Source organism: Dermacentor albipictus, chromosome 4, assembly GCF_038994185.2.
Source record: "Dermacentor albipictus isolate Rhodes 1998 colony chromosome 4, USDA_Dalb.pri_finalv2, whole genome shotgun sequence".
In the NCBI taxonomy this organism is placed as follows: domain Eukaryota; kingdom Metazoa; phylum Arthropoda; class Arachnida; order Ixodida; family Ixodidae; genus Dermacentor; species Dermacentor albipictus.
Window position 1 is genome coordinate 149,539,656 of NC_091824.1, and position 26,264 is coordinate 149,565,919.

Consider the following 26,264-nt stretch of genomic DNA (forward strand, 5'->3'; position numbering starts at 1 on the left):
GCACCTTTTGGGAATTTTACGAGGTTGAAGGGAGTTTTTTGTGTGTTTAGTAGATTGTGTCTAACGAGGTGCAAAAATTATGACAAAGCAATAAAATGTCTGGAAATTTATTACAGTTCCAGAATCAAATGTGCCAGCATAATATTACAATCAATGACTATTAGCATAATGAAAGTGAAATAATTCAATAAATTGGATACAAACAAGCAAACCAGTTTGGCAGGAAATTCAAGCATATTGCAAGCTTCAGTGATGTTGAAAATCCACAAGTGCAGCCAAGACTGAAATTGAGTGGCTCAAAACATCATGAGCTATTGGGCAGTCCTTGCAGGCATTAGAACAGGCCACATTTGTTTTTGCACGTAAACAAGCATGCTACAAAAAATGATGCAAAGGAGGCCAGACAGCACCAATGACCTAGAACATAATGAAAGTACTTTTGAATACCTATGCTATTTCTAATAGACATCTACATACAACTTATTCTCTCATGTAACACGCAGCTGCAAAGAAAAGCCGAGGTAGTACCACCCACTCTGAATCAATTTCCTTAGCACTGTGCAGTACCTGAAATTCAAGCTTGCCAGCTAGAGAACATGACAAGTTCACAGCAAAATGGGGCATAATGTGATAACAGCAGTCAAACAGGTGATATCTCAGGCTGAAGTAAATTCAACAAGAGGACTAGTCGTCAGGAAAAGAAAATCCAAGCAAACAATTTCAGCTCACTTACATGCATACACAGATGCCACTACGTAGGTTCGTGTTGTGATGCCCCATGACCTAAGTCAGCATCAAAGAGGTCCATTAAAGAGTGGCACACATGCAGTGGCACACACCCAGTGTACATACACAAGTTTGTGTCAAAAAAGTTCGTTGAAGAGCTGCATCTACCCAGTGGCCCCAAGTGATAACCAATGGCCACAGTAACACACCCATGGTAGCCCCAGGGGGCACGTACTGAATTTCCACAGCTATAAGGAGCTTTTTCAAAGTTTCTTGCCTCAGAAGACGCCTCGCATTATATAACCGACATTGACACAAACAACAAGATCACTCATAGAAATCGGTGTCAGCAACCTCCCAAACTCCCCTACTTCTACACACCTTGCTATCCTAACTAAATCCCCATGTTGAGCATTTAAACTTGCCTCACCCTCCCTATGCACTCAGTCATTTTGCTGGATATTCATGAAGTGGAGAAAAGTGAACTATATAAATAATGCCAAGGAAAACAGTTGTTACCCTAACGAAGAAGTCCCCTGCTCAAAAAAATTTCTCCATCTGATATAACGCTTGTTCGACCTCTGCTGACCACCTTCGGCTGAATATTGCATATCACACAAAGCAGCAATTCAACTATAATTTTTAGTTTTATAATGAAACAAAAATTTCCAATACAGGAATCCTGAACAGGAAACTGTAAGTAATAACAATAATACAGGAACCCTTAACAGTATCCATAAGTGTGAAATTTTTACACAGGCAAAGAGGCCAACATTTAGCCACTAGGGCACACACAAGGCATTATTACAAACATTTTCTCTGCAAGAAGCCCCAACACCCCGACGCCAGGTGGTGTCTTGCGTGGAGCCATGCACGCATTTAAAAAAATAGGCATTTTGTATTTTCTTCTTCAGCAAGATCAAGGCAGGCAGGCTGTGATGCTGTGCAAGCAGTGGTGGCATTCAAAATGGAAGGAATCCACACAAAAAGCCATGGTACTGTTGAGATGGCAGTGCATGATAGGGAGCATCCTGAAAAACCAAACGTAAATAGATTATGTACTATTGTATTGCAAACTGACACCACATGAATATTTAAACACAGCATCACGAATTATTCAACAGTGCTGGGCCATTCAATGCTATCACGCCAAGTGTATCTTGGCCACCTCAGATTTTAGGAAAAATTACAGCCCATTGTACCTTAGGACAGAAAGCTGATCTAGTTGCTAAGGATTCATTATGCAAAAAAAAAGGTGAGGTGTGCAGACACAAGAGCAGAGAAGTGGACAACACGAACGCATTGTACAGTTGCAGACTGGATGAAGTCGAGAGTATGACAAAAGCCCGTCTGGTCGGGATGATGCATACTAAAAGGAAGAGGTCCAGACACCGACCAATATGGCTTAAAATAGTTATTTAAGTTTTGGCTCCATCACGGGAGCCTTGTGAACAAGACTCCCAGGGGGAGCCAAAATGCAAATAACCATTTTAAACTATTTTGGCCAGTGTTCAGACCTCTTCCTTTTATGTTGCAGAACGCACACACAGAATACTTTGTGAAAATTTCACATCGTGTGAGCATCGTTATCTTGTAGACTAAGGCTGAAACATTACGGCACTGACAAAGCTACAAACAAGTGTTTCTATGAATGACCACAAGGCTTTCCAGAATGTTTCATTAATTGAGATGGACCATTAATGTTACGTATCTGCAAAGAGTATCTTCTTATCTGACTTGATTAAATATAATAGACCTTCGAGCAGTTTCTGAAAAGTATTTTCATCCAGCTAGGGTGGTTTGTAGGTACGAATAACCAATTTAGGAACCACTATTTTGTATTGAAGAGCTTATCATTAAAAGAACCTATAGCTGCATGATTAAAGTTTCTGAAATTTTGAATCAACTCTATATCTGCAGAAGCTCTTTAATTAGGTATTAGGATGCCTAGCAGTACTAACAATGAAAGTAAATGACAACACATTAAAAAACTAATAAAATGAATGTGTTCTTGATAATACAATGTATTGTCTTATTATACACAGATAATACAAAACACCAGCAGTAATGCGCATATCTTCAGAGTGCACACAGTTTACCAACGTAATAAATACAGGTCAACATCATAAAGCGACACAGTTACTGGGGTTTTTCTTTCACATTGGCCTAAAAAACCAATCACTTGAGCATTCAGCCATATTACAAACAGCACCTGCGTGCATGAATTCAAGAAACTTTCAGATGTGCAAAATTATTTAGGAGCTTTTAAGCAATGGGCATTACACTACTATTATGGGTAATTGGTTGCCTGTAAAAGTGGTAAATTAGGTGAACTGGTAGTTGTTCTTCTGGTGAAGGATATTGCAGAAAATGTAAGGAGCAATTTGGAACCTATGAATGCTAAGAAAGAAGACAATATGCAATGTTACCATGCTGACAGACAGTCAGATAAAAGATGATACAAAGAAAGTTAAATACAGATTACACAGATGCAAGCATTCTGCTTCTTTATTGCTGCAAAACTCGGCAGTTACAGAAGTGCTTCATCCCCTGAAAAATATTTTAGCAATACGTTCACTATGGAGTTCCATTGAGGATGCATCAGATTTGCATGCTTCAAGTGGTTTGGGCTACTCAGAGACAGACATCTGGCTTCTAAACGCAGGAGCATGACGAAATACTGCAAGTGTTCCAGAAAAATGCTTACATGGTAAGGGAAATGACAAAAACAAGAACGTGGATGAAAAGACCAAACTGCCCCAAAGTCAAATTTTAGCAATGTAAGGTTTTATGAAACATAATTACAGTTCTAAGACAAAACAAAATACCAACATGATGTGCAGAGAATGGGTGTGGGAAATGAAATGACCTCACTAAACAATGACTACATAAATAAAAACGACACATTTGCAGGAAATTTCACAATACACAACATATAAACTGTGATTCATGATGCACCCATGTCATACATCATATTGTTCAAGTAACCAACTTCTTTATTCAAGACCCCTGTAGAAGGTTTGTTAATGCAGTTATTGGTTTCTTGGATGGAAAAGGCCTAGTATGCAAATCTGCACTTCCCTGCCTTATATTTGCAAAGTGCATGTGTACAGTCAAATTTTGGCACAGTTTGGCATCTTTTGCAATGTTTTGCGAGATATCCACATACTGTTACCATCTACATCTGTGCACGATGCTCCTGCAGCCTGCCATTAACACAAATACTGGTTTATCCTACGTAACACTTTCCGCTGAAGGCATTAAATGCACTCAAAGGTGCCCCAAAGACAGGTTGAGCATTCTGCGCAGGTTAGCAAGGTCTGAAAAACTTGCAGGACATTGTAAAAGATGTCAATACATGGCAAAATACAACAGCACAAAATACTCAGAAGATATAAGGCTAAAAGTGTACACTGATATATAAGGGCCTTTCCAGACAAACCGATAAATGCAACAGCACACCTTCTATTGAAATCTCGAATAGAAAAATTGATTACTTGAAAAAGATGTATGGTACACGCAAAATAGAATGAGTGATGTATCTTATATGTCGCATATAGTCAACTCTTGCTGCAAATGTGAGCCTTTCATGCATGCATATAATCGCACTCATATACTAAACCAAGTTCATGTGCAATGCTCATCTTGTGCATTTCATGTGCTTCATCTTATAGTCAAGTAACTGTTTCCTAATGCCAATAACCAACTCTCCCAGCTTTCAGCAATAGTATGCAAGATTATTTATTCTTAGAAGTATGATAGCATGAAAAAACAAGGAGAAAGACCCATCAACCGGACCAGCACCAACTACAAGCTGATTTTGCTCTTGGATGGAAACGAGTATTACTAACCATAACCATTATCAGTGTTTCAATGAGGGAGTTGGTGAACCCAGAACTTGCATGAAGAATAACTACAGTAGCCATCTGGCTGCACATATGAGCCATGGGTGTTTCCCTATCTTCCAGCCAGCACATAAGGTTAGTTGCAAAGAGCCCTGACAGAGCTGAGAAGGACGTGATTGAGGTTTTCCACATTAGCAAACAAAGATCGACATGTGTCAAAAAATAATCACCATCTCTTGTCAGATTCGAGTAAATACGGTAGTCACCTAACGCAATGTGTAATGAATCGAGGGTAAATGCTTTATAAAAAATTACATGTTTTTGACGAGAGAGAGAGAGTAAAACATCTTTATTAATAATATTTGAATGGCGAGAGCAGTCCTCCCACACTGCTCTTGCCATTCAAATATTATTAATAAAGATGTTTTACTCTCTCTCTCTCATCAAAAACATGTAATTTTTTGTAGAGCATTTACCCTAGATTCATTACACATTGCGTTAGGTGACTACCATATTTACTCGAATCTAGGCCGACCCCAATTCTAGCCGACCCCCTAAAGTTCGAAGCCAACAAAAAAATATACTACCTCGAATGTAGGCTGAACAAAAAAAGCGAGGACAGCATTCACAAAATGCAAACAGCATTTATTGAATCTGAACGTGCAGAGCTCATTGAACGTTGTCGTCACTGCTAGACTTTTCGCTGTGTCCCTTGTCCCTGTCACCTTCAAACAGTGCACTATCTTCGGTACCGTCAGTGCATTAGATATGCTGCACTTTTTAAAGGCGTGCACGATCAATGTGCCTGGGATGTCATTCCAGGCTGAGCTACCCAGCCCACCAGCTGCGATAGCGATGCACGTTTGATGCGGCCGTTTCCATTAGCATGTGGTCTTCGTCAGTCCACCAGTCCGTGTAATATTTCAGCAGACGATCCTTGAAACGTTTGTTGATGCAGACATCAAGTGGCTGCAACTGGCTCATCATGCTGCCCCGTATGACAGCGAGGTCCGTGTTCGCTTGTGCGAGTGCAGCCTTCACATTGTTGGTCAAGTGCCCACGGTAGGAGTCGACAACAAGGAGCGAGTTCTTTGTCAAAAGGGCTCCTGGACGCCATCGCCACACAATCTTAACCCACTCTTCCACAATCGCACTCGTCATCCATTCTTATTTACCTGCACAATGACATTTCTTGGGAAAGTTTCTTGAGCAGGCATGGTCTTCCTTTTAAATATCATATAAGGAGGGAGTTTATGTCCATCAGCTGTGCAGCACAGCATCACAGTTGCGCACTGCTTGACGTAGCCCGCAGAGCACACCTTCACCTCCTTGGCACCCTTTTCATTCACTGTGTATGCCACTGGCATATCAAAATACACAGCCGCCTGGTGGGCGTTGCCGATTTGCCGAAGGTTGTGGCCTGCCACTTCTCTCTTTCGCAGCACGTAGCACTGGAAAGCTATCAGCTTTTCTTCGAAATCGCTTGGCAGCTTCTGGGTGATTGAAGTGCGACGTCGGAGGCTGAAGCCAAAGCGCTTCATGAATTTCTGAAGCTAGCTCCGGCTAGCTTTGAAATCCTTTGGCATTAGGCCTCGCTCCCTCGAAAGCTCCCTAGCTTTTGCATGGAGCACTTCTGTTGTCACTGGAAGGGCAGCTGCCTCTGCGTCCAGACAAAGTTGGCCAAAACTGTCTCCACTTCGTGGTAATGGCCTTTCTTTGGTCCGCTAAAAGCCATCCTCGTACCGGCGCACACAAAGAGCTGCTGTCGTCCCCTCCAATGACGGACGTTTTTCTCGTCGACGCCGAAGTCCCGCTCGGCTTGAAGGTTTGACGATGCCTCTGCAGCTATCACAACTTTTCGCTTGAAAGCGGCACTGTAGTGTCACCTGCTTGGTGCCATAGCAATAACACCACGCCGCACACTGATACGGCCGACACAACACAGGTCAAAATGGCAACCTCACTTGTGTACGGCTGGCTACTGGCATGGCTAGTAGCGGCTGCGATACTGACTTTTCTAGATGGCGCTAGCTGTGTACCATATTTAGCAGTTTCAATGAAAAACTGAAGTGTTTTTTTTCTCTTTAAATCCTTGAATCTAACCCGACCCTAGAGTTTGGAATATGATTATTTGAAAAAAAAATAACTATCGGCCTAGATTCGAATAAATACGGTAATTTGTTTCGCTACTTTTCTTAGTGCCCCATACAAGATTAACCTTTTCCATGCCAATTTTATTTTCAGAAAACCAGCGAAATTTCCAAACTATTTTTATGAGCTATTCTTTGTGAAGAGTTTCCTTACTGCAATATTCGCAGTTTGTTTACAACTTTCTGCTGTCTTTTATTAGCTGACTTTCATGTTTTTAGGTTGCAAACAGACAAGGATGCAGAAACAGTCTATATGAAGCACATATTTTGGAAGAAAGTCAAGCGTACTTTTTTTTATCCTCCATGAAACATGTTCTTCCAGGAAGATAGGGGGTTAACCGTGGGCCCCGATTTTTATTAGTCATATCATAAAAAGGCAACAAGCACTAACACCAAGGACAACATAGGAGAAATTACTTGAGCTTAATAAATGAAATAACAAAATGATTAATTAATGGAAATGAAAGTGGATAAAAAAACAACTTGCCGAACGTGAGGAACGATCCCACAACCTTTGCATTTCGCGTGCGATTCTCTACCAATAGAGAAGAAATAAATGAGAAGAAAGGGGGTTAATTGCGGGGCCCAATTTTGTTTAGTCATATCATAAGCCAACAAACACTGACACCAAGGACAACATAGGGGAAATTACTTGAGCTTAATAAATGAAATAACGATGCGATAAACCAATCGAAATGAAAGTGGATGAAAAAACTACTTGCCGCAGGTAGGGAACGATCCCATAAGTTGCGGCAAGTTGTTTTTTCATCCACTTTCATTTCCATTAATTTAGCCTTTCGTTATTTCATTTATTAAGCTCAAATAATTCCCCATATGTTGTCCTTGGTGTCGGTGTTTGTTGGCTTCTTATGATATGACTAATAAAGATTGGGCCCCCAGTTACCCCCCTTTCTCCTCATTTATTACATAACGAGGGTCTCAAATCCGGCAACATTGATGCCATCAAGTAGTATGTGTGGGTTTCTTGACCGGTTGCCTTCACCCAAAAAAGATCACGTTCTCGTGACGCCTGCGGCAGAAAATGTGTTTCACGTCCACCGCCATGGTCTGTGAGTCGTGGCGCTGGATAACACTCGCAGGGTTCTACAAGGAAACATAAATACCCAAGAAAGTGGACGGGAAACGGCGCCACAGTAGCTCTATTGGTAGAGAATCGCACGCGACATGCGAAGGTTGTGGAATCGTTCCTCCCCTGCGGCAAGTTGTCTTTTCATCCACTTTCATTTCTATTAATTTATTGTTTCGTTATTTCATTTAACCTGAAGTAAGCTCCCCTATGTTGTTCTTGGTGCAAGTGTTTGTTGGCTTCTTATATGTTATTGCAGGTGCGGCACGATAAGTAAACCGCAGAGTAGTAAGCAAAAAAAGTGTTTTTTTCTAAACAGGTCACTAGGGGCCCAAATATTGCTCCCAATCATTAGTATTAAGTTGAAGCTTCAAACATGAGTTTTTAGCTTTCCAGCTTCTATTCTTTACTTCAAATGAACAAATACATGACGTTTTGATATGATATGGGATTCTTGCACTGGACAGGCAACCTTTGTCACTGCAGCCACCTCACTTTGCACGGTCATTTTTAAAACCCATGGAAACCAACTTCTGCCCAATTTCTGCTCACTGCACCCTCAGATATCATTTTGTTCAGAAATTGACATCACTCACACCAAGCTGATGAAAACATTGCCGCTTGTACATGGCACTGAGTAGGTAAAATGAAATCACTGGACCAGTCAGACTCATCACTATCCCAAAAAGAGTGAATGTGGCTATAATTGCACTCCCTCCAAGAATAAAATCGGGTGGTACTTGGTGCCAGCACTTTCAATGTGTTTCTTTGTGCCCATTTCTGCGCGCTATATGTCTACTAGTATGTCTGACTTAGTAGCTTAAGCAGAAGCTCTGCCATAATATATGTTGTCCACTGTAATGTTATTAGCCCAAACGATGCTGGTAATACAATGTGAGCTATATAACAGGGACATAAAAGTTCTTTGTATCTTTTATATATTTTATCTTTGTCGCATATAGCACACTTCTGCTGGTTCAGGTGGGTTACTAGAAGCGAAGGAAATAGTTTAGCTGAAAAGATGTGTTCTTTGCTCCAAAACAGCAATACTATAACTGATGAATGCCCGTGTAACTTGGCTTTGACTGTTCTGAAGACCAAAGCAATGAATATTGCACAGTGCCATGCAGCAGTATTTACACCATGTCTTGATTTCCCTTCAAGAGCATCTTTTCCGATCACCTGAGGGATGTTTTTAGCACACAAAGTGTCTCCTTGTTGGCTTTTGACTTTTAGCAGTTAGCAGAATGCACATAGAGAACTGGCAAGTGACCAGCCATAACATACCCGCTGTGGGGGCATAGTGGCTATGGTGCGGCGCTACTAAGCCCAAGGGCTTGAATCCCAGCCACAGCGCCGCCACATTTTAATGGGGCGAAATGCAAAAATACCTGTGTACCGTGCATTGGGTACACGTTAAGGAGCGCCAGATGGTCAAAATTAATCTGAAGTCCCACACTACAGCATGTCTTAAGATCAAATTGTAGTTATGGCATACAAAACCCTTGAATTTAATTTTTATTTCTAAGCCATGACGTGAGTAGCTAGGGATTTGCATTTTTTGTTTTGTGAGGTTGACTCCGGGAGTTCTCAATCAGAGCTTCTACAAGATGATGACATCATTGTGAAAAGTTGGCTGCCAGTATAGAAACATACTGCCCTGTGGTATCATCATGCATTAAAAAGAAGTGCGTAGTGGAGCCAACCCTATGAACAGCAAAGCAGAACTTTATGGTTTTACTTCTGATAGACCCAGTGCAGCCTTAGTTGTAGTTGTACAGGCACAAATTTAAATGACAAGCCTTGCTCATCCTCAGTAGGGAAATGGTTAAGTGCATTTCGCTTCCTAGTTTCAAGTTCTGCAACTAAAATATACAATTATGTTCACTTTCCTTTTTTGGGGTGGGGGCAAAAACTGAGCACAATTAACTAATCACTTATCTATCATGCAAGCGATGTTTGCCTTTCTCAGTAGTCTATCTAAAGACAGAAAACTAGGCTCAAGTGTTTTTATCTCTAAAAGAAGACAAGCTTTTATATGGCAACCTATAAACTTGAAGCCCACAGTAGTAGTTCAGCTTCTATGCCATCTAGCTGTTGAGCACGAGTCAAATAAAAATTAATGCAAAAGTATTAGTGTTCCATGCTTTTAATGCACGGTAAAGGGACACTAAAGGAAAATAATGAGTTAAGTTAGATTGAAGGTTAGCCTTTCATAATAATAAATTGATCATTTGTAGCAAGAACAGAGCTTTTCTAAGCAAGAAAATTAGAGAAATGGAAAATCAAAGAGCACCAACTAATAAATTGAACCAAATTCTGTAGTTTTATGTGCCAAAACCACAATATGATTATGAGGCATGAAGTACGAGGGAATCTGGATTAATTTTGACCCCCTTGGTTACTCTACTGTGCATACAATGAATGCACAGCACACATGCCTTTAACACCTATCAAAATGCAGCTGACACACCTACAATTTGATCATTCACCCTCAGGCTTAGCAGTGCAACATCAAACAGCACAACTCAGAGCCCATGCTTGCAGGCAACCTTCTGCAGTGAGTGCGTCACTTGGTGCTCATGAGGCAGTACTTCCAGCTGCTTCAGCTGCTTTTAATTGTGTGCACTGCTGGCTTTTGCTGTTTTAAAGCCCTTAAAGCCCAACTACAACAAAAGTTAGGGCTGCGTAAAAAATGATTCAAACAGTGTAAATACAAAACAGCCTTCTAGCATTCTTGATAGCGAGACTGAAATGAATGCCACAATTACCAGTAACTGGCAGTGAAGCATGACTCAGATTGCAGGGCTCCTTAGTTCGGCCTACGAGATAAGGGACCACCTGCAGCTGCCTGCAGTGTGATAAAAAACCTGGAGGCGATGTGGACTCTCAAAAAAAAAAAATTATGGGGTTTTACGTGCCAAAACCACTTTCTGATTATGAGGCACGCCGTAGTGGAGGACTCCGGAAATTTCGACCACCAGGGGTTCTTTAACGTGCACCTAAATTAAGTACACGGGTGTTTTCGCATTTCGCCCCCATCGAAATGCGGCCGCCGTGGCCGGGATTCGATCCCGCGACCTTGTGCTCAGCAGCCTAACACCATAGCCACTGAGCAACCACGGCGGGTGATGTGGACTCTCGTCATAGCCACTAACCACCAGGTTCATGCGTCATCTGCTAATACACTATTAAAAGAATACCAAAACGAAAATTAGACAGTTACCAGCCCCGCAGCTTTGCCAAGATCACTACAGTAGTATTTACTACTCATTTATTACCAATTTAGCAAAAGTGAAATTTCTTTGCATTTGGAATTTAAGCTTTTGCAGTAGGGGTATTGAGGTGTGATGATCACAATGCTCCTGTGCTTTGTGACATTACATCACTACATATTTGACAAGGCCATGGTTCTAAGTGTTTTTAGATACATCGATATCTTAATTCTTTTACAACCTAACTCCAATATGACACATGAGAATACAGTAGATTACATTTGAAATCTTTTTAACGAGCATGGAAAAGCACTAACCTTTACACATGAGACACGCATGGCGAAAGCATTGTTAGCAAAGCTCCCACATGCTTTAGATAATTTTTCACCTTGGTCAGTGTCAGTTCTGTTTTTTCCCTTAACTCTTCCTAACCGGACAAGACTTCGTCAGACTCAACTTCATTAAACCATTGACAATGCACTGCATATCTTGAATAAACATTTGATGGTCACCCTAAAGCATGTTTCCCGAAGTTACCAACCAAGAGCAAAGAATGGTTAGCTACTGTATGAACCAGCCTACACCCATGTTAAACCAACTATTGCCCCAATGTGCCTTGAATAGGCTCTAAAAATGTGTATTCACACAATGCGCAATAGCTTTTGTGCTCAGGTTGGCAGGTTCATAGCAGCTGGCCTCCCTCACTCATCATCGGAATCTCAGAATTCCTACTGCAAAAACTTCAGGAGTTGAAAGCAGCAAAAGACAAAAGCGCGCAGTTTGAAGCAGCCAGAGGCACTGCCTCAGAGCACAGCAGTTGCACTGACTGAAGAAGTTTGATGACAAATATGGGGCACCATTTGTGTCGCTGGTTCCGAAGAAGCCATCTAAGCTTTGTTCCCATGCTTGAGTGTAAAAATACAGCTGTTTTTAACAAAAGGCATGCAACACCGTTCATGAATTGTGCCACTTGAATGGTTTATCAAATAACCTCTTACTTCTGGTAAGCTCTACACAAGCAAAATTGGACGCTGCACTGATGAAAGGGCAAGAGAACATTTGCAGAATATAAAAACAAAGGAAGACCAATGTAGGTGAGCATTGTAACACATGCACTTGTCATCCCTCACTTGAAATATATTTTTGGGAGTAGAAACACGAATGCACAACTGATATCATAAGCTCTTAATATCAAAGAGTGGGAGTGACTGTGTAATTATTCATTTTCTTATTTTTTTTCTATTTCTCACAAGTATGTGTATGAATGTTTTTTTGCTTTCGGTTTACACAGGTTGCTTCACCTCAATTTGTTTGACCCTGTTCCCTTCTTTGCAATCCTTCATCCCTCCCCCTCTTTTATGAACTTCCAGAGATTATATGAATAGGTCCTGCTTTCTTAGAAAACATGGCACACTGGATTGGCAGTGCCTACCACTGCATGTAAATTCTTTTGTGTTTCTGGTTTTTATCTCAACTCCTGAAAGAACCCAACATGAGTAGCCCCTTTCCTCTCCCCTTCTACCACAACTCAAAACCTCGCCTTGTCAATCCCTTGCATTTACAGTCTGCCTTTTTTTTTCCTTATTTGACATCCACTACTCTACACAACAAACTGGCTTATACGGATTTTTGCTCATTTTATGTCGCATCGATTTTTATTTTAAAAGCTTTCTGTTCTCATATGTATTGAAGGATGAAGTGGCACAAGCATATCTAGAAATTTTGGACAATGCACCTTCCGCTATTGTCGGAAGCTATGTGTCGTGATCAAGTGACGAGCATACAACACTTTTTTTTAAGTGACAACTGTATAATAGGTTACATATGCAACGCATGCAAGGCTACATGCTGGCTTTGCTCGCATGGTCTGGGCCGCTCTCCCAGAGGCATCGTTCCACATCTCACATGATGGTGTACGTAGCGCCATCTTGTTGTGGTGGCGCACACATCTCCCTTGCTTTAGAGTGGCCCCAGCCATAAGTTGAGCAGACTTGGAGCTCTTACTTCTCACGTGCTCTTCGAACTCTTAGTCCACTTCTTGTGAATGCTCCAGGTTGCGATGGCTGCAAATGCTTACTTGTGCATCGAGTGAGACCACTAGCTGTGCTCACCGCATATGAACGTTAAGTGTGAGCTGGCCCAACTACTGTCCCTGCTGCAGCACCGGACAGGATATGGACGGCAGTCTGTGGTTGAATAGGGTCTTTTTCCAAAGTCCTGTGTTGCCACTCGTATTACTTGCGCTGCTTGACCGTATATGCTTCACTTCTTTTCTTGAATGTCCTAGTGTTCCCCAGTGGCTTCAGCATTCTTGGTGCCACTGGCACATCGGTTCTGAGGCATTTTCCTATGAGTTAGCAAGTGTGAGCCCTTCTTTGCCTGGAGGTCATGATGAGCAAGCAGAGCCTTTTGAATGTTGGATGACTTCTTGAGCAACTGCTTAGCCATCTGTACAGTTCTTTCTGCAGCACCGTTGCTCTGGTGTAAGTAGGTGCTACTGGTTACATCGCATAATTCCCATTGCTTGACGAACATGCTGAATTGTGCCAAAGCGAACTAAGGACCGTTGTCCTGTCATATAATAGCTGGTGTCTCAAAGTGAGCGAAGATCTGGCTCAGTGCTTGAGTTATGTTCTGTGTGGTAGTATGCCTCAACTTCATGTGTTCAAAGAAGCGCGAGTAATAGTCCACCACTACGAGGTAATCTCTCCATTCTCAAAGAGATCAATTCCAATCACTTCCCATGGGTGTTCTGAAAGTGGAGTGTATATCACAGGCTGTGTCTGGTTTACAGTGCTATTGACAGACAGGACGTTTTGACACATAACTCTGGATGTGTTGGTTAATATCTGGCCACCAGACTGACTGAGTGGCTCAAGCCTTACATCTTCCAAGAACCTGACGACCAGTATGCAAGCGCTAAAGCACATCACTTTGCATATTAAGTGGGATGATAACGTAACTGCCTTTGAGTAAAATTTCATCCACCAGTGTCAGTTCATGGATAAATTCTGCGTACCTCTGCACTTCTGGCGGCAGCAACTTGTTTGGGCCATGACGTACAGTAGCCCCTGACCCTTGCTAAAACGGGATCATTCATTTGCATGGCCTTTATCCTCTCTAGCAAGTCTTGGGAGGCAGACGGCAGTTCCATTGTAAGAATTTCGTGTTCTATGATGGCCTCGCTGATGGTCCCTGGGCTGCTACTGCCTGTTTCTTTCTGCAGTTTCCTTGAGAGCACGTCAGCAGGGCATATTTCCTTGCCAAATATGTGGGAAATGGGGTAATCCAGCAGTCTCATTCGGACCCGCTGCAGATGTGGACTCGGTTCACCCAGGTAGTTTGATGACAGCAGAAGCACTAGCGGCTTATGGTCTCTTTCTACATGAAACTGCAGACTTACCAGGTAGCAGCGGAAATGCTTGCAGGCCCATGTAACTGCCAGTGCTTCTTTCTCTATACAAGCATATTTTGTCTCTATGTCAGAGAGGGACCTTGAGGCACAGTCAACTACAAGCCTACGATCTTCTGTCTCTTGTAGGACTGCCCCAAGACTGTAGGATGATGCATATGCAGACACAGTGAGAAGACTAACGGTTGTACTGGGTGAGCACCGGTATCGTCGTCAATGGCTTTTGATGGATTAAGCATCACTGTGAAGCAGATCATGTAATGGTTTTGTGAGCTGTGAGAGCCTTGGAAAAAACAGACCAGGTGGCGGGCCATCCCAAGAAGAAACACACTTCTACATCCTTCGTCTGTTGGTTCTGCTACCTGACAGCACATTGACCTTTTCAGGGTCAGCAGTGATACCGTTTGCCAATACAATGTGTACAAGGAATTCCACAGACTGCTGGCGAATGAGAAGAAAGGGGGTTAACCAAGGGGCACGATGTTTAGTAATCATATCATAAGAAGCCAACGAAGACACCAAGGACAACACAGGGGTAATCACTTATACTTACTCAATGAAATAAATTATAAATTAATGGAATTGAAAGTGGACGAAAAAACAGCTTGTCGCAGGTGGGGAACGATTCCACAACCTTCGCATTTTGCGTGCGGTGCTCTACCAATTGAGCTACAGCAGCGCCGTCTTCTCATCCACTTCCTGGGGTATTTATGTGTTACTACTACAACTAACCCTAGGAGTGTTAGCCAGCACCACTGCTCACAAACCTTGGCGATGGATGTGGAACATCCTTTCTGCTGCAGGCGTCACAATTACGTGATCTTTTTGGGTGAAGGCAAGTGGTCAGTAAAGCCCCACATGCCAACTGAAGGTTTCAATGTTGCCGGATTCGAGACCCTTGTTATGTTATGAACGAGAAGAAAGCAGGTTAACCAAGGGGCCCGATTTTTATTAATCATATCATAAGACACCTACAAACAAAGATACCAAGGACAACACAGAGGAAATTACTTGTATTTACTAATTGAAATAAAAAATTATAAATTAATGAAATTGAAAGTGGATGAAGAAACAACTTCCCGCAGTTCGGGAACGATTCCACATCTTCATATTACGCGTGTGATGTTCTACCGATTGAGCTACCATGGCACCGTCTTCCCATCCATTTTCTGGGATATTTATGTTACTACTAGAACTAACCCTGGGATTGTTAGCCAGTGCCACGACTCACAAACCTTGGCGGGGGATGTAGAGCATCCTTTCTGCCGCAGGCATCACGAGTATGCGATCTTTTTGGGGGAAGGCAACTGGTCAATAAACCCACACATGCTACCTGAAGGCACCAATGTCGCCAGATTCGAGAACCGCATGATGTAATGAAGAAGGGGGTTAACGAAGGGGCCAGATTTTTTTACTGCTGGTGTAGTACACACTCTCCTGTGTTTAGGGTGATGCCAGCTTCTTGCAGGCGCTGAAGTACTTTGTGCAGTCATGCATCATGTTCTGCCTTCGTGCGGTCAAACACTATTATGTAGTCTTGCAGACAGGCTTGGCCGTGCAGGCCTTCTAGCGGTCTTAGCATTTCTCTGTAGAAAACTTCAGTTGCTGTGGAAATTCCGAAGGGCAATCGGAGGAACTTAAATGGCCAATTGGCGTCAGGAAAGTGTTGTACCTCTAGGACACAGGTAACCAGTAACCAATAACCGGCCCTAGCGTCAATTTTGCTAAACCAGGCAGCTCCGGCGAGTTTGGCCAGGCAATCATCGACGGTGGGCACTAAGACTCGTTCTCACAGAACGTTCTATTTCAACCTTCCAAAGTCACTGCAGATTTGAAGCTTGCCTCCTTTATTTTTCGCAACTACCATAGGTGCACGCCACTCTGTGGTCTCTTTGACCTTTATGATGATACCCAGACTTTCCATTCTCTCCAACTCACATTGGACACTCGGCAACATGGGCAGAGGTACTCGCCTCGAGTACATAATAGCACACTGCTTGGCATCAAGGAGTAGCGATATTTTGTAATCGGTCTGTAGCCAGGTAGAGGTAGCGGCATAAAATGTTGGCTGAGTCACTGACCTTGCCTGCTGACTCTGCTACTTTTAGGAGACTTGGAGGACATTGAAGGACTTGATTGCGGGACGCCAAAAAGTGCATCATGCAGCTAGTCTATTACATAAATTTCTTCTTGACACAACCAGCCATTTCAGCACAGGGTCGCAGTGAAGTCTAACCGTTGCTATTTTGGTCCAGTTGGGTCCGAGCAGCTGTTCATTTGCTTGCTTCATGTTGCCCATGACTTGTTCGTCGTAGAGGCTTGTTGGCATTACAGTTACATTTGCACCAGTGTTTACCTTGAACTTCACTGGCAAGCCATTGACCATCACATTGATTTTCCATGGCCCAGGATCCTGTTGGTCAGTTAATTGTCCAAGTAAACCTCTTCCAAAACAGCTTGATATGTGCTTTTTGTTCTGCTTTTTGGAAGCAGAAAAGCATACGGCAGCAGTGTTCCTTTTTACTGCACGCACTGCATGTTTTGCCATTCGCTGGGCACATAGTGTGTGATGGTTAACCATAGGTGTTCTGTTGAACCGTACCACTTGCATGTCTGTGCACTTTGGTCACACTGGTTTTTTCGATAATTATTTGACTTTCCTTTGCTCTTTGAGAAGCTGTGCATGGTGTCGACAGCTTCAAGTTACTGTAGCTGTGGCCGTAGGTCCTTTTGCTGCTGTTTGATTGTCACCATGTTGTGAGCAGCATTGACAGCGGCTTCCAGAGTAAGCTCGGCGTTATGTTGCAGCTTCTCACTTACCTGTGCGTCTGTAGGACCGACCACGAGTCTATCACAGATCAGTTCCTCTTTCAGGGCACTGTACTCAGAGGCTTCAGCTATTCTGATGAGTTCAGTGATGAACATATCGGCTGTCTCATGCGCGTCTTGCTTCCGGCTGTTGAACTTTGCACACTCATATAACACGTTCATCCGTGGCAGTAAATTTTTTATGAACACTTGCATTACTGTGTTGTAGTCGAGTTTCTCAGCATCACAGCGCCTGAGCAAGGCTAGGACGTCTTCTGCTTCACGACCCATGGCATGAGTGTGTTCACTTGCGTCTCGCCGTATTGCTTCTTTAGTCTGGAGATGGCTCTATAGCACTCCCATCTCATGAACCACTGTTTCCACTCCTCGGGTCGCCAAAAATCAAGTTTTTCCGGCAGTTCGATGATGAACGAGTTGAGCGAAGCTGCGTGCTGGGCTGTGGAAACTGTAGGCGAAGCCATGGGTAGCAAAATTTCGTATTCACTGCACTGCGCTGCATGTGTAGACTTCTACTTGCGTGGTGCACTTCTCACAGCGTTGTCGAGTATCCCACCGCTGCCTCCATGTCGTGGCCGGATGACGAGCATACATAATTGACAAAACATAAGTGCTAACTGGGGACTGTTTACTAGGTCGCATATGCAAAACACGTACGGCTACATGCCGGCTCTGCTTACACAGTCTGGTCCACTCTCCCCGAGGCATTGTTCTGCATCTTACATGACCGTGTACGAAGCACCATCTCATTGCAGTAGCTCACACGACACAGTGTACCAGGGTAACTCAATGAGCAGCAACTTCAAAAGAAGTATACTTCGGAAGGCTGCTCAAGTTTAAACAACTCTCAGTTAACAATGTCGAGATGATTTGCCCTCTCTTTAACATGCACATTTCTGCCACTAGACCGTAACCTCTTTGCTACATTATAGCACAGTCTTGGTCCGAATTAAAACACTGATATAACACAGCAGAAAAGTTACGAATAAGAGCCATAAATACACAGAATATTAGAAAGGCGTGCACTCTCATTCTTGCTAACTGATCATTTGTTGAAATTCTGGCAGTCTTCTGAATTATAATTTTTAAATGGGCTGCCCATTGAGTTACGATAATGCATTGCAGTGAAATTTGATAGATGGCCGCAGAGCGAATTCAACTATTCAGTTTCAACCACAGCTAGTTACCCCTATGCTTTTCTTGGCTTCAGTGCCTTTATTATTTATCCCGCACTGCCCGGGGGCGTGCAAGCAGGGGGGTTACAACTTCGAAAAAAACACATCTTCATTCGCACAGCACACTTGGTCACAAGATAATCGATTCCACTCTGTTGCAGTTTGGGCAAAAAATGACAGCATAAAGGTCCGTTCTAGTTTGGTATTCTCGAATTTTAAAGTCATGATCTGTTCTCTTAGATACATGGTGCGGTGGTTTAAAATAGGTGTCTCTATTATTTCCGGTTTTGTTATTATATTTGCTAAATAGCAATTTTAGTCGCAGTTTCCATGGGCGAGACGAGAGCGCTTCCCATCCGAGCTCACTTTTCATTGCAGTGCAGCTCTCCTCCCGCTTGTATCACCCACGAACGAACCTTCCCGCTCTGTTTTGTATTCTCTCGATTTGGTCGATCAAGGTTTTCTGATGAGGGTCCCAAACACAACACGCGTACTCCAAGATCGGATGAACGAATGAAATATAAGCAGTATTCTTTAGGGCAAAAGTTGAAGATTTCAAATTTCGCTGAATAAAATTTAGCGCTCTGGCAGCATTTGCAACTACATTACTCACATGTGCGTTCCAAGAACAATCACTTGAAAACATCACACCCATATATTGCTGGTCAATAATATCAGTGTTCAAAAAATAACGCGTTTCTATAATTTTCTTTTTTTCGTGAAAAACAGATGAACACATTTTTTTTTATTTAGTTGGATTTTCCACTTCTCACACCATAAGAGAATGTTAGTAAGATCAACCTGCACATCGATGAAGTCCTGTTTATTTTTTATTTTTTTATACACTATACAGTCGTCGGCAAACCAGCGTAAACGCCAAGATATCCCGGCAGGAATATTGTTAATAGAAACTAAGAACAAAAGCGGCCCTAAAAAAAGACCCCTGAGGAACTCTCGATGTGACCTCGACACAAGGAGAAGTAGCACCGTTCAGTATTATGCATTGCCGATGCTGCGACAAGTAATTGGCAATCCAGTTACACACTCCTTAACATTTGCCTCATGAAGTTTTTGAAGGAGCAATGAGTGACAAACCATGACAATCGCCTTTCGAAAATCTAAGACACAATGACTTTGCCCGTTCTCATCCACCTGAGCGACTGAGTCGTGATAGAATTCAATTAGCTGTGTTGTACAGGACAGTCCCTTGCGAAAACCATGTTGATTATCAATTAATATTCTATGTTGTAATAAATGTAACATTATTTCTTTGTACAAAATATGCTCTAATATTTTACAGGAAATGGATGTTAAAGAGATAGGCCTATAGTTGTTTACATATTTTTTTGGACCACCCTTATGAACCGTAACTACATGTGCCATTTTCCAATCATCCGGCAGCACTCCAGTAGAAAGAGATCTAGTGTACATTAGGTATAGGTAAGATGCGATTGGCCAGGTACAGCACTTCAATATGCGGGGAGAAATACCATCTGGGCTGGGGGCATTAGTTTCATCTATACTTTGTAACAATGATTCGATACCACCAACACTGAATTCGACAGGTTGCATCATGGCTCAGCTCTCACATGAAATTTTCCAAAGGTTGTTTTGGGCAAGCAATGCAGAATAAAAAAATCATTAAAGCAAGCTACCTTAGCTGTATCATCGGATAGGACCTTATGATGGTGAACAATTTCATTTACTCCCGTTGAGTCAGATCCGCATCCTCTTACGTATTTCCAAAAAAGCTTTGGATTTGTTTTCATATTATCATTAAGTCGATTGAATACGGACCCTTTCCAATGTGAACTTTAGTTTTATATTCATTAGTTACTTTGACCTGCTTCTTAAACTGATAACTGCTTTGTGTTCTTTTGAATGCGTTATATACTCTTCTTTTCCTTATTAACCTCAGGATACTAGGCTTCACCCATGGTTTCTTAGTTTTTCAGCCCAACTGAATGGACACTCGGTACATACTTTTCCGTCAGTTCTGTAACTTGTTTTAAAAAGAGACTACATTTGTACAACATCAGAATTCTCACAAAGATAATCAAAAACAGATAAATGAGCGAATAATTCCTGTGAAATGGCAGAATAATCACCTTTATCAAAGAAAAGCCTGTTGGCTTTATATGGACGTGATTTTTAAAAAATGAAACCCATTTTCCTTCTCATTCATTCTTGCGGGGGTCTGAAACCTCATAGCCTTGATGCCTCAAGGTAGCATGCATGGGTTTATTAACCACATGCCTGCTCACTTCAGTTCAGGTGTTACACGACACCATCATGCAAAAAAGGATGTTCCACATCTGCCCACCACGGCTCTAAATGGCGCTGGCTAACACTCCCAGGGCCACGTATACCACACATAAATACCCAAGTCAGCACAATTGGTAGTGCATCACGTGTGTACTGCAAAGGTTCTGGGTTCAGTCACCACCAGAGACAAGGTCTTTTTGTCTGCTTTCATTACTTTCTTTCAATATTTTCTACATTTCAATTTTAACCACAGCTAATTACACCAATGCTTTTCTTGGTTTAATTGCCTGCGACCTTTATATAACCAGCAAAAATAAGGTAACAAGAAAATGAAAAGAAATATGTGGAGGACAGGGTCATCAGTGTTCAAAGAAGCACCTTCCTTTTTGTATCTTTAACCAACACTTGCGCCCAATAGGCAACTCCTCTGCCTGCACATCAAATGACAGTGCAAGAGATGCAGCTGGAACCCACACTCAAATATATGTACAGCATACCAATGCATCTTCTCCGAAGGTAGTGAAGAGCACAGGTGCCTGTGGAGCTGTGTGCCACGGTTCCTCTTGCCAACCCATGGAAAGGAGCATAAGTGATACTGTAGAGCTTGCCGCTTCAAGCATCGTTCAGGTAGCCATTCATTATCCTGCACGTAGTATCCAATGTATTGTAGATATCGAGGCAGCTTCAGTCCTGCAGCAAATAAAGTGATCAGTTCTAACCAAAATGTTGAGATGCAGGCACTTTGGCAGACGGATGCTAACATGTTGAAGTTTCTGGGATGCCAGTCATAATTTCGTTAAACATTATATGGGCCACTCATGCAGGGATGGAAGCAGTCAAAGAAGTTTTGGAGCAGCTCTGAGAGCAGCAAATTTGACACACTGGAGCATGAATTGCCCGTTTTGGAGCAGTAAATACATGTTTACATGAGTAGCTTGGTAAAGGTCAATGAGTGAAATACAGGCATATGAAGAAAAGGTGTTGCTTAGTTTACTTTACAGAGCACTATTTGATTATGGCAGATCAGTTCTGCGGAAGCCTGCAAGGCAAGTAAACTTCATGACAGGAAAAATTTTCACCCACCCTACTTTAGCATGAAGCTAAGAAGGAAACCTGTACATGTTTCTCGAAAACCACCATTAAATTACATACTGGATGTGACAACTAACTGTGGCCAAGAAAAAAATAAATGAGTGCTTTCCATGAACATCGCCCCCTCTATTTTGATAGACTTATGTTAGTGCTACTGAAGTTTCTTTTTTTTTTCGTGGTGAACAAGCAGTTAATATGTAATTGTAATGAATGTTTATTTTCTTACTTATCCAACACGGTGCCAATGCAAAGATTGTGGAATACGCCGAGAAATGACCGATAACAGTGTTACAACGACCTAGGTCAAGTGTGGTCTTTCTTTTTTCCGACAAAAAAAATACAAAACACGCAAATTTTTCTTTAGTAATTCACGTGACAATGCTCCCCGCATCAGTAATGTAAGTGGTCTCAGACGGAAACATTGCCATCAGCATACTGCATATATTACCAATGTGCAAACCTGAGGCACAGTCTTGTAAAGGTTCACAAAGTGAACGGTTACCATGATTGCGCTACTTCGTGTTTGGTAGGGACTGTACTTGCACACCAAAAACTACTGACATGTCGAGAAAAAACTGCAGCTGCTCATTCCCAGTGCCCCTATTTAGCAAAGTTTGCGGAGAGCTTGATGCAATATTTGGTGCGCTGAAGCGTTGTCATGGTCAGGACAGTTTATTTTCACCTTTTAGTTATTTCATGGGCTTTTTCTCGTTAAAGGAAGTCTTCACAAATCCTAGGCTGTTTTAAATGCTGTTACCGGCCATTTGTAACCACCATACAAAACTTTTTCGCTTCTCATCGATTAGGTAAATTTAAAAATTTAGCTAATGAAACATGTTCGTGCACACTGAACGAGAAATATTTGCAGTGGCTGCCATGAACAACACTCATCAAGGTGTCCATCAACACCATTCGAGTAGTGTCCTCTGGTAATTTTTAATTCTTGGCAACCTGCAGTTGAGATAGCAGAGTATCGCAGAATAAATGTCAAGTGACGTACTGGTCATTGCATGTTTGCCGGTATTTTACGCAACTTTTGACACACTGGTTGGAAAAAAGACATGAACGGGCATGCTGATTGCACTTGAGCTGTGGTATACAAGTTTCCCTTGTCGTGCAAGGCATCTACATTAGACAGACGGGAAGGGGTATCAATGATTGCTTGGGCAAGCATAGTTACAACCTTCATAAAAGTTATTGAAGTAGGTACCTTGCCATGCATTGCAAGACTTGTGGATGCAAACTAGTTTTTTTAAAGAATGTGTCATCATAGGATGCAGTCGCACTCAAGTGATGCGCGAGATTATTGAGGCTAATGCCATTGCCAAATACATTAGGATGTGCGTGAGTACACCCTCCTATCTTTATCAGACAAGGAACTTTACTTTCTAAGTTGGTCGGCACATTTTCAATGAACTGCAGCCATATGCTTCTAGTAAGGTTGTTGTTTCAATCTTTTTCTCATGTGTGCTATGAGTGGCGCATATGATGTGCAGTAGGGTCATGGAATAACACCAGTTGAAATTTAGCACTCATCCTCCTGTCACCTGTACATTTTCTTTCATGCTCAAACTGAGTTATGCTAAAGCAAGACAAGAATCCATTCAGTCAATTTGTGCCTTCGAACCGGTTCAGTGTCCACAGTGCATGATGATGCTATTATAGAGGGATATTGAAAATATCGTTTATTTTCTTTGAATAAATAAAGTTTAGTATTAAGTTTCACACTGCATTTTGCAAGTTTTAATTACCCTAGTATAAATTTGTATTCTAGAATGTGAAGGATGAAAAAAAGCATTTCCAACCTTAGACATCTCCAATGACATCTAATCACTACAACTTAGAGGAAAGGCGCTACGATCTCAAACAGTCGCAGCTTCTATCCGCGGTTGTTGTATATAAATGCATTACGTACCGAGAGAATATGATCAAATCTTAAAGCTAAAACTAAGGTAAAGGCTTGTACCAACACGCTTAAACAAGGGAGACCATATCAAGACACATAGTGCGGATGTAAAAAAAAAAATAAATCATGGAGTTTTACCTTTTAAAACCACGATCTGATTATGAGGCACGCCATAGTGGGGGGACTCCGAAATAATTTTGACCACCTCGGGTTCTTTAACGTGCACCTAAATCAAAGTACACGGGTGTTTCCGCATTCCGCCCCCATCAAAATGCGGCCGCCGTGGCCGGGATTCGATCTTACGACCTCGCGCTTAGCAGCCCAGCACCACAGCCACTATAATCAACCACGGTGGGTATAGTGAAGAGCTGTGAAAATTTTTCCTATACCAGAAATAAGTTTTTGGCCAGGGACTCAATAACCGGGGGAATCGCGCCCTGTCTGGCGTAAGGTCTGGCGCTGCTCACAGTGCCCCCTCAGCAAACCGGGACATTTGCACGCGAGAACGAGAGCACCAAGTCCGGCCATGGCTGGTAAACCATATGACGATACATTAACAAAATATACAGTAACTAAAACAAAAGGACGAGTAAAAACGAGACGTGTCGTTTTTATTTAACTGAAATATCTTCGCGCCTCTTCCCCCTTGTACGACATAGAGGTTACACAGTTCTGCTTATTCCATATCAGTAGTATCGTCTTACATCATGCATGCGCACTGAGCACATGAATACGTTCTGGATATCGCAGAAGGCGTTGTTCACGACGCGAGACTCACGATAGCGAAGTCAAATGCGATCCTTTTAGAAATAAAGAAAAAAATTGTTTGCCTACGACAAACTTTGCAAACAAGAAATAGAATATAAGCTTACCAAAATGCTTCGTCCAGGTTGGTGGTGGAGTTCGTTGGCGTTCACCGTTGCGCATTACGCTGTGTTGTTAATCACGCCGCCTTCGCTTGTAGGCGTGAGAAGAGCATCAAAGTATTATTATTTTCTGTCAAATACTGCTGCCTCGTAAGTACAAACAGAAAATTTTGAGCTGTATTGCCTACCCCGGCATACCGGCACACAGCAGCTTCCCGCGCTCAAATCTCGCTGTGGATTCGAATTCGCGCCGGGTGCATTTCGATGAGCTGTTGTGGCGCCACCTAGAAGAGCTTAAATATGGACGGAACGAAACAAAGTTCTAACATATGTCCGTCTAGATTTCTTTATATTTATTTATTTCAATCTAGATTTCTTTATATTTATTTATTTATTTAAGATATAAGGCACATGCTGTTTAGAAAATACTCACGGCAAACAATGTTTTAGTCTAGTTTCTTTGGCCCCTCCGATTTATGTCCATTGTCAGCTGGCCTGCGGCCTTTAAACGATATTCCTTACATATTGTGGCTCAATATTGAGGGCACTGAACCTGGTTGAATGGGGTTTAAATAGAGGGACAATATTTCGTTCTCTAGAGTATTGTTGCTGGAGATGGAGCGAGTATTAGGCTGCTTCTCGTCGGCAAAAGGAGCCGGACGAGTCACGAAATGCAAGAAAACGAACGGCTTGCATGATTACTAGTACAGTCTCGCTTGGGTGACCAGTGAGAAACAGCATAATTAACAACCTAACTAATACAATGGACAGCCGCCAAATCGTTGGTCAATTAGACATGTCAATGATGAGTCAGATTGGTGATCCTTTCGTGTTTGTCCGTTTGTAAACGTGTTGTGAAAAGCTTCGTTTATTCGATGTTGTGCCCCATTTTCACCAGAAAAAGAAAAGCGGCGTGTTTCTGTTGACGCCGCACGCGCACGGATTTACGGGCAAGCCGCGCGTGTCACGTTCACACATATCGCTCAATAAAGCACTTCAGCGGTATCGACATAACGGCCGCACCACTGGTGGTAACGGCTAGTGGTACCGGTAGTAAGAGGAGCCGAAAGGACCCAGAACCACAGGGCACTACAAGAATATATTTCATGGTTTCACACCTGCTTACTGCAAAAGTGTACAAAATACATGCATGGTAGCGCACTGTACTCGTAATGCAAAAATAAACGAATTAAAATTAATTTGTAAACTAAGAAACGAAGGTGAACCTTCAATAATTCACGAACAGGTAGGTTCACACTCAACTGACTCATGAAACAGTATGCTAGCTGTGTCAAGAATCTTAATTAGTCGAGCAATTAAGGGTGGTGATGTGCAATGCCTTGGGGAAATGCATGCAGAAGTAGGACAATATAGCTGGCTGTTGCCCTGTTTTTGCTCATTCCCTATCAGCTGATTAATCACTTATTCATGTATTTATTTTTATTTTCACATACTGCAGCCCAATTGGGCTATCACAGGAGTGGGTTTGTACACTGCATATAACAAAATATTCTTCTGCACAAATCAACTTCAGCAACTTAAGAAACATGATACCTTCAAAATAAAAGATACAATCAATATAAAAAAACACAGCATGAATCAAGTTAACTTAACAAAAATTTCTCTAAAGGCACTGACCAAGTTTCACCTGGGAGTAATGAAGTTCCATTTTTCAATTGTATGAGGAAAGAAGCTATAC

At 42.2% G+C, this 26,264-nt stretch overlaps 1 long non-coding RNA gene across 1 annotated transcript; it reads right to left on the minus strand.

The window, feature by feature from the left end:
- Nucleotides 1-1,583: 1,583 nt before the first annotated feature.
- On the minus strand, nt 1,584-24,771 carry LOC135911372 (uncharacterized). Its single transcript, XR_011514321.1, has 3 exons — nt 24,572-24,771; nt 21,199-21,391; nt 1,584-1,757 (listed from the first exon to the last, which is right to left on the minus strand). It is a non-coding gene; the product is annotated as an uncharacterized lncRNA (long non-coding RNA).
- Between the last annotated feature and the right edge of the window lie 1,493 nt (nt 24,772-26,264).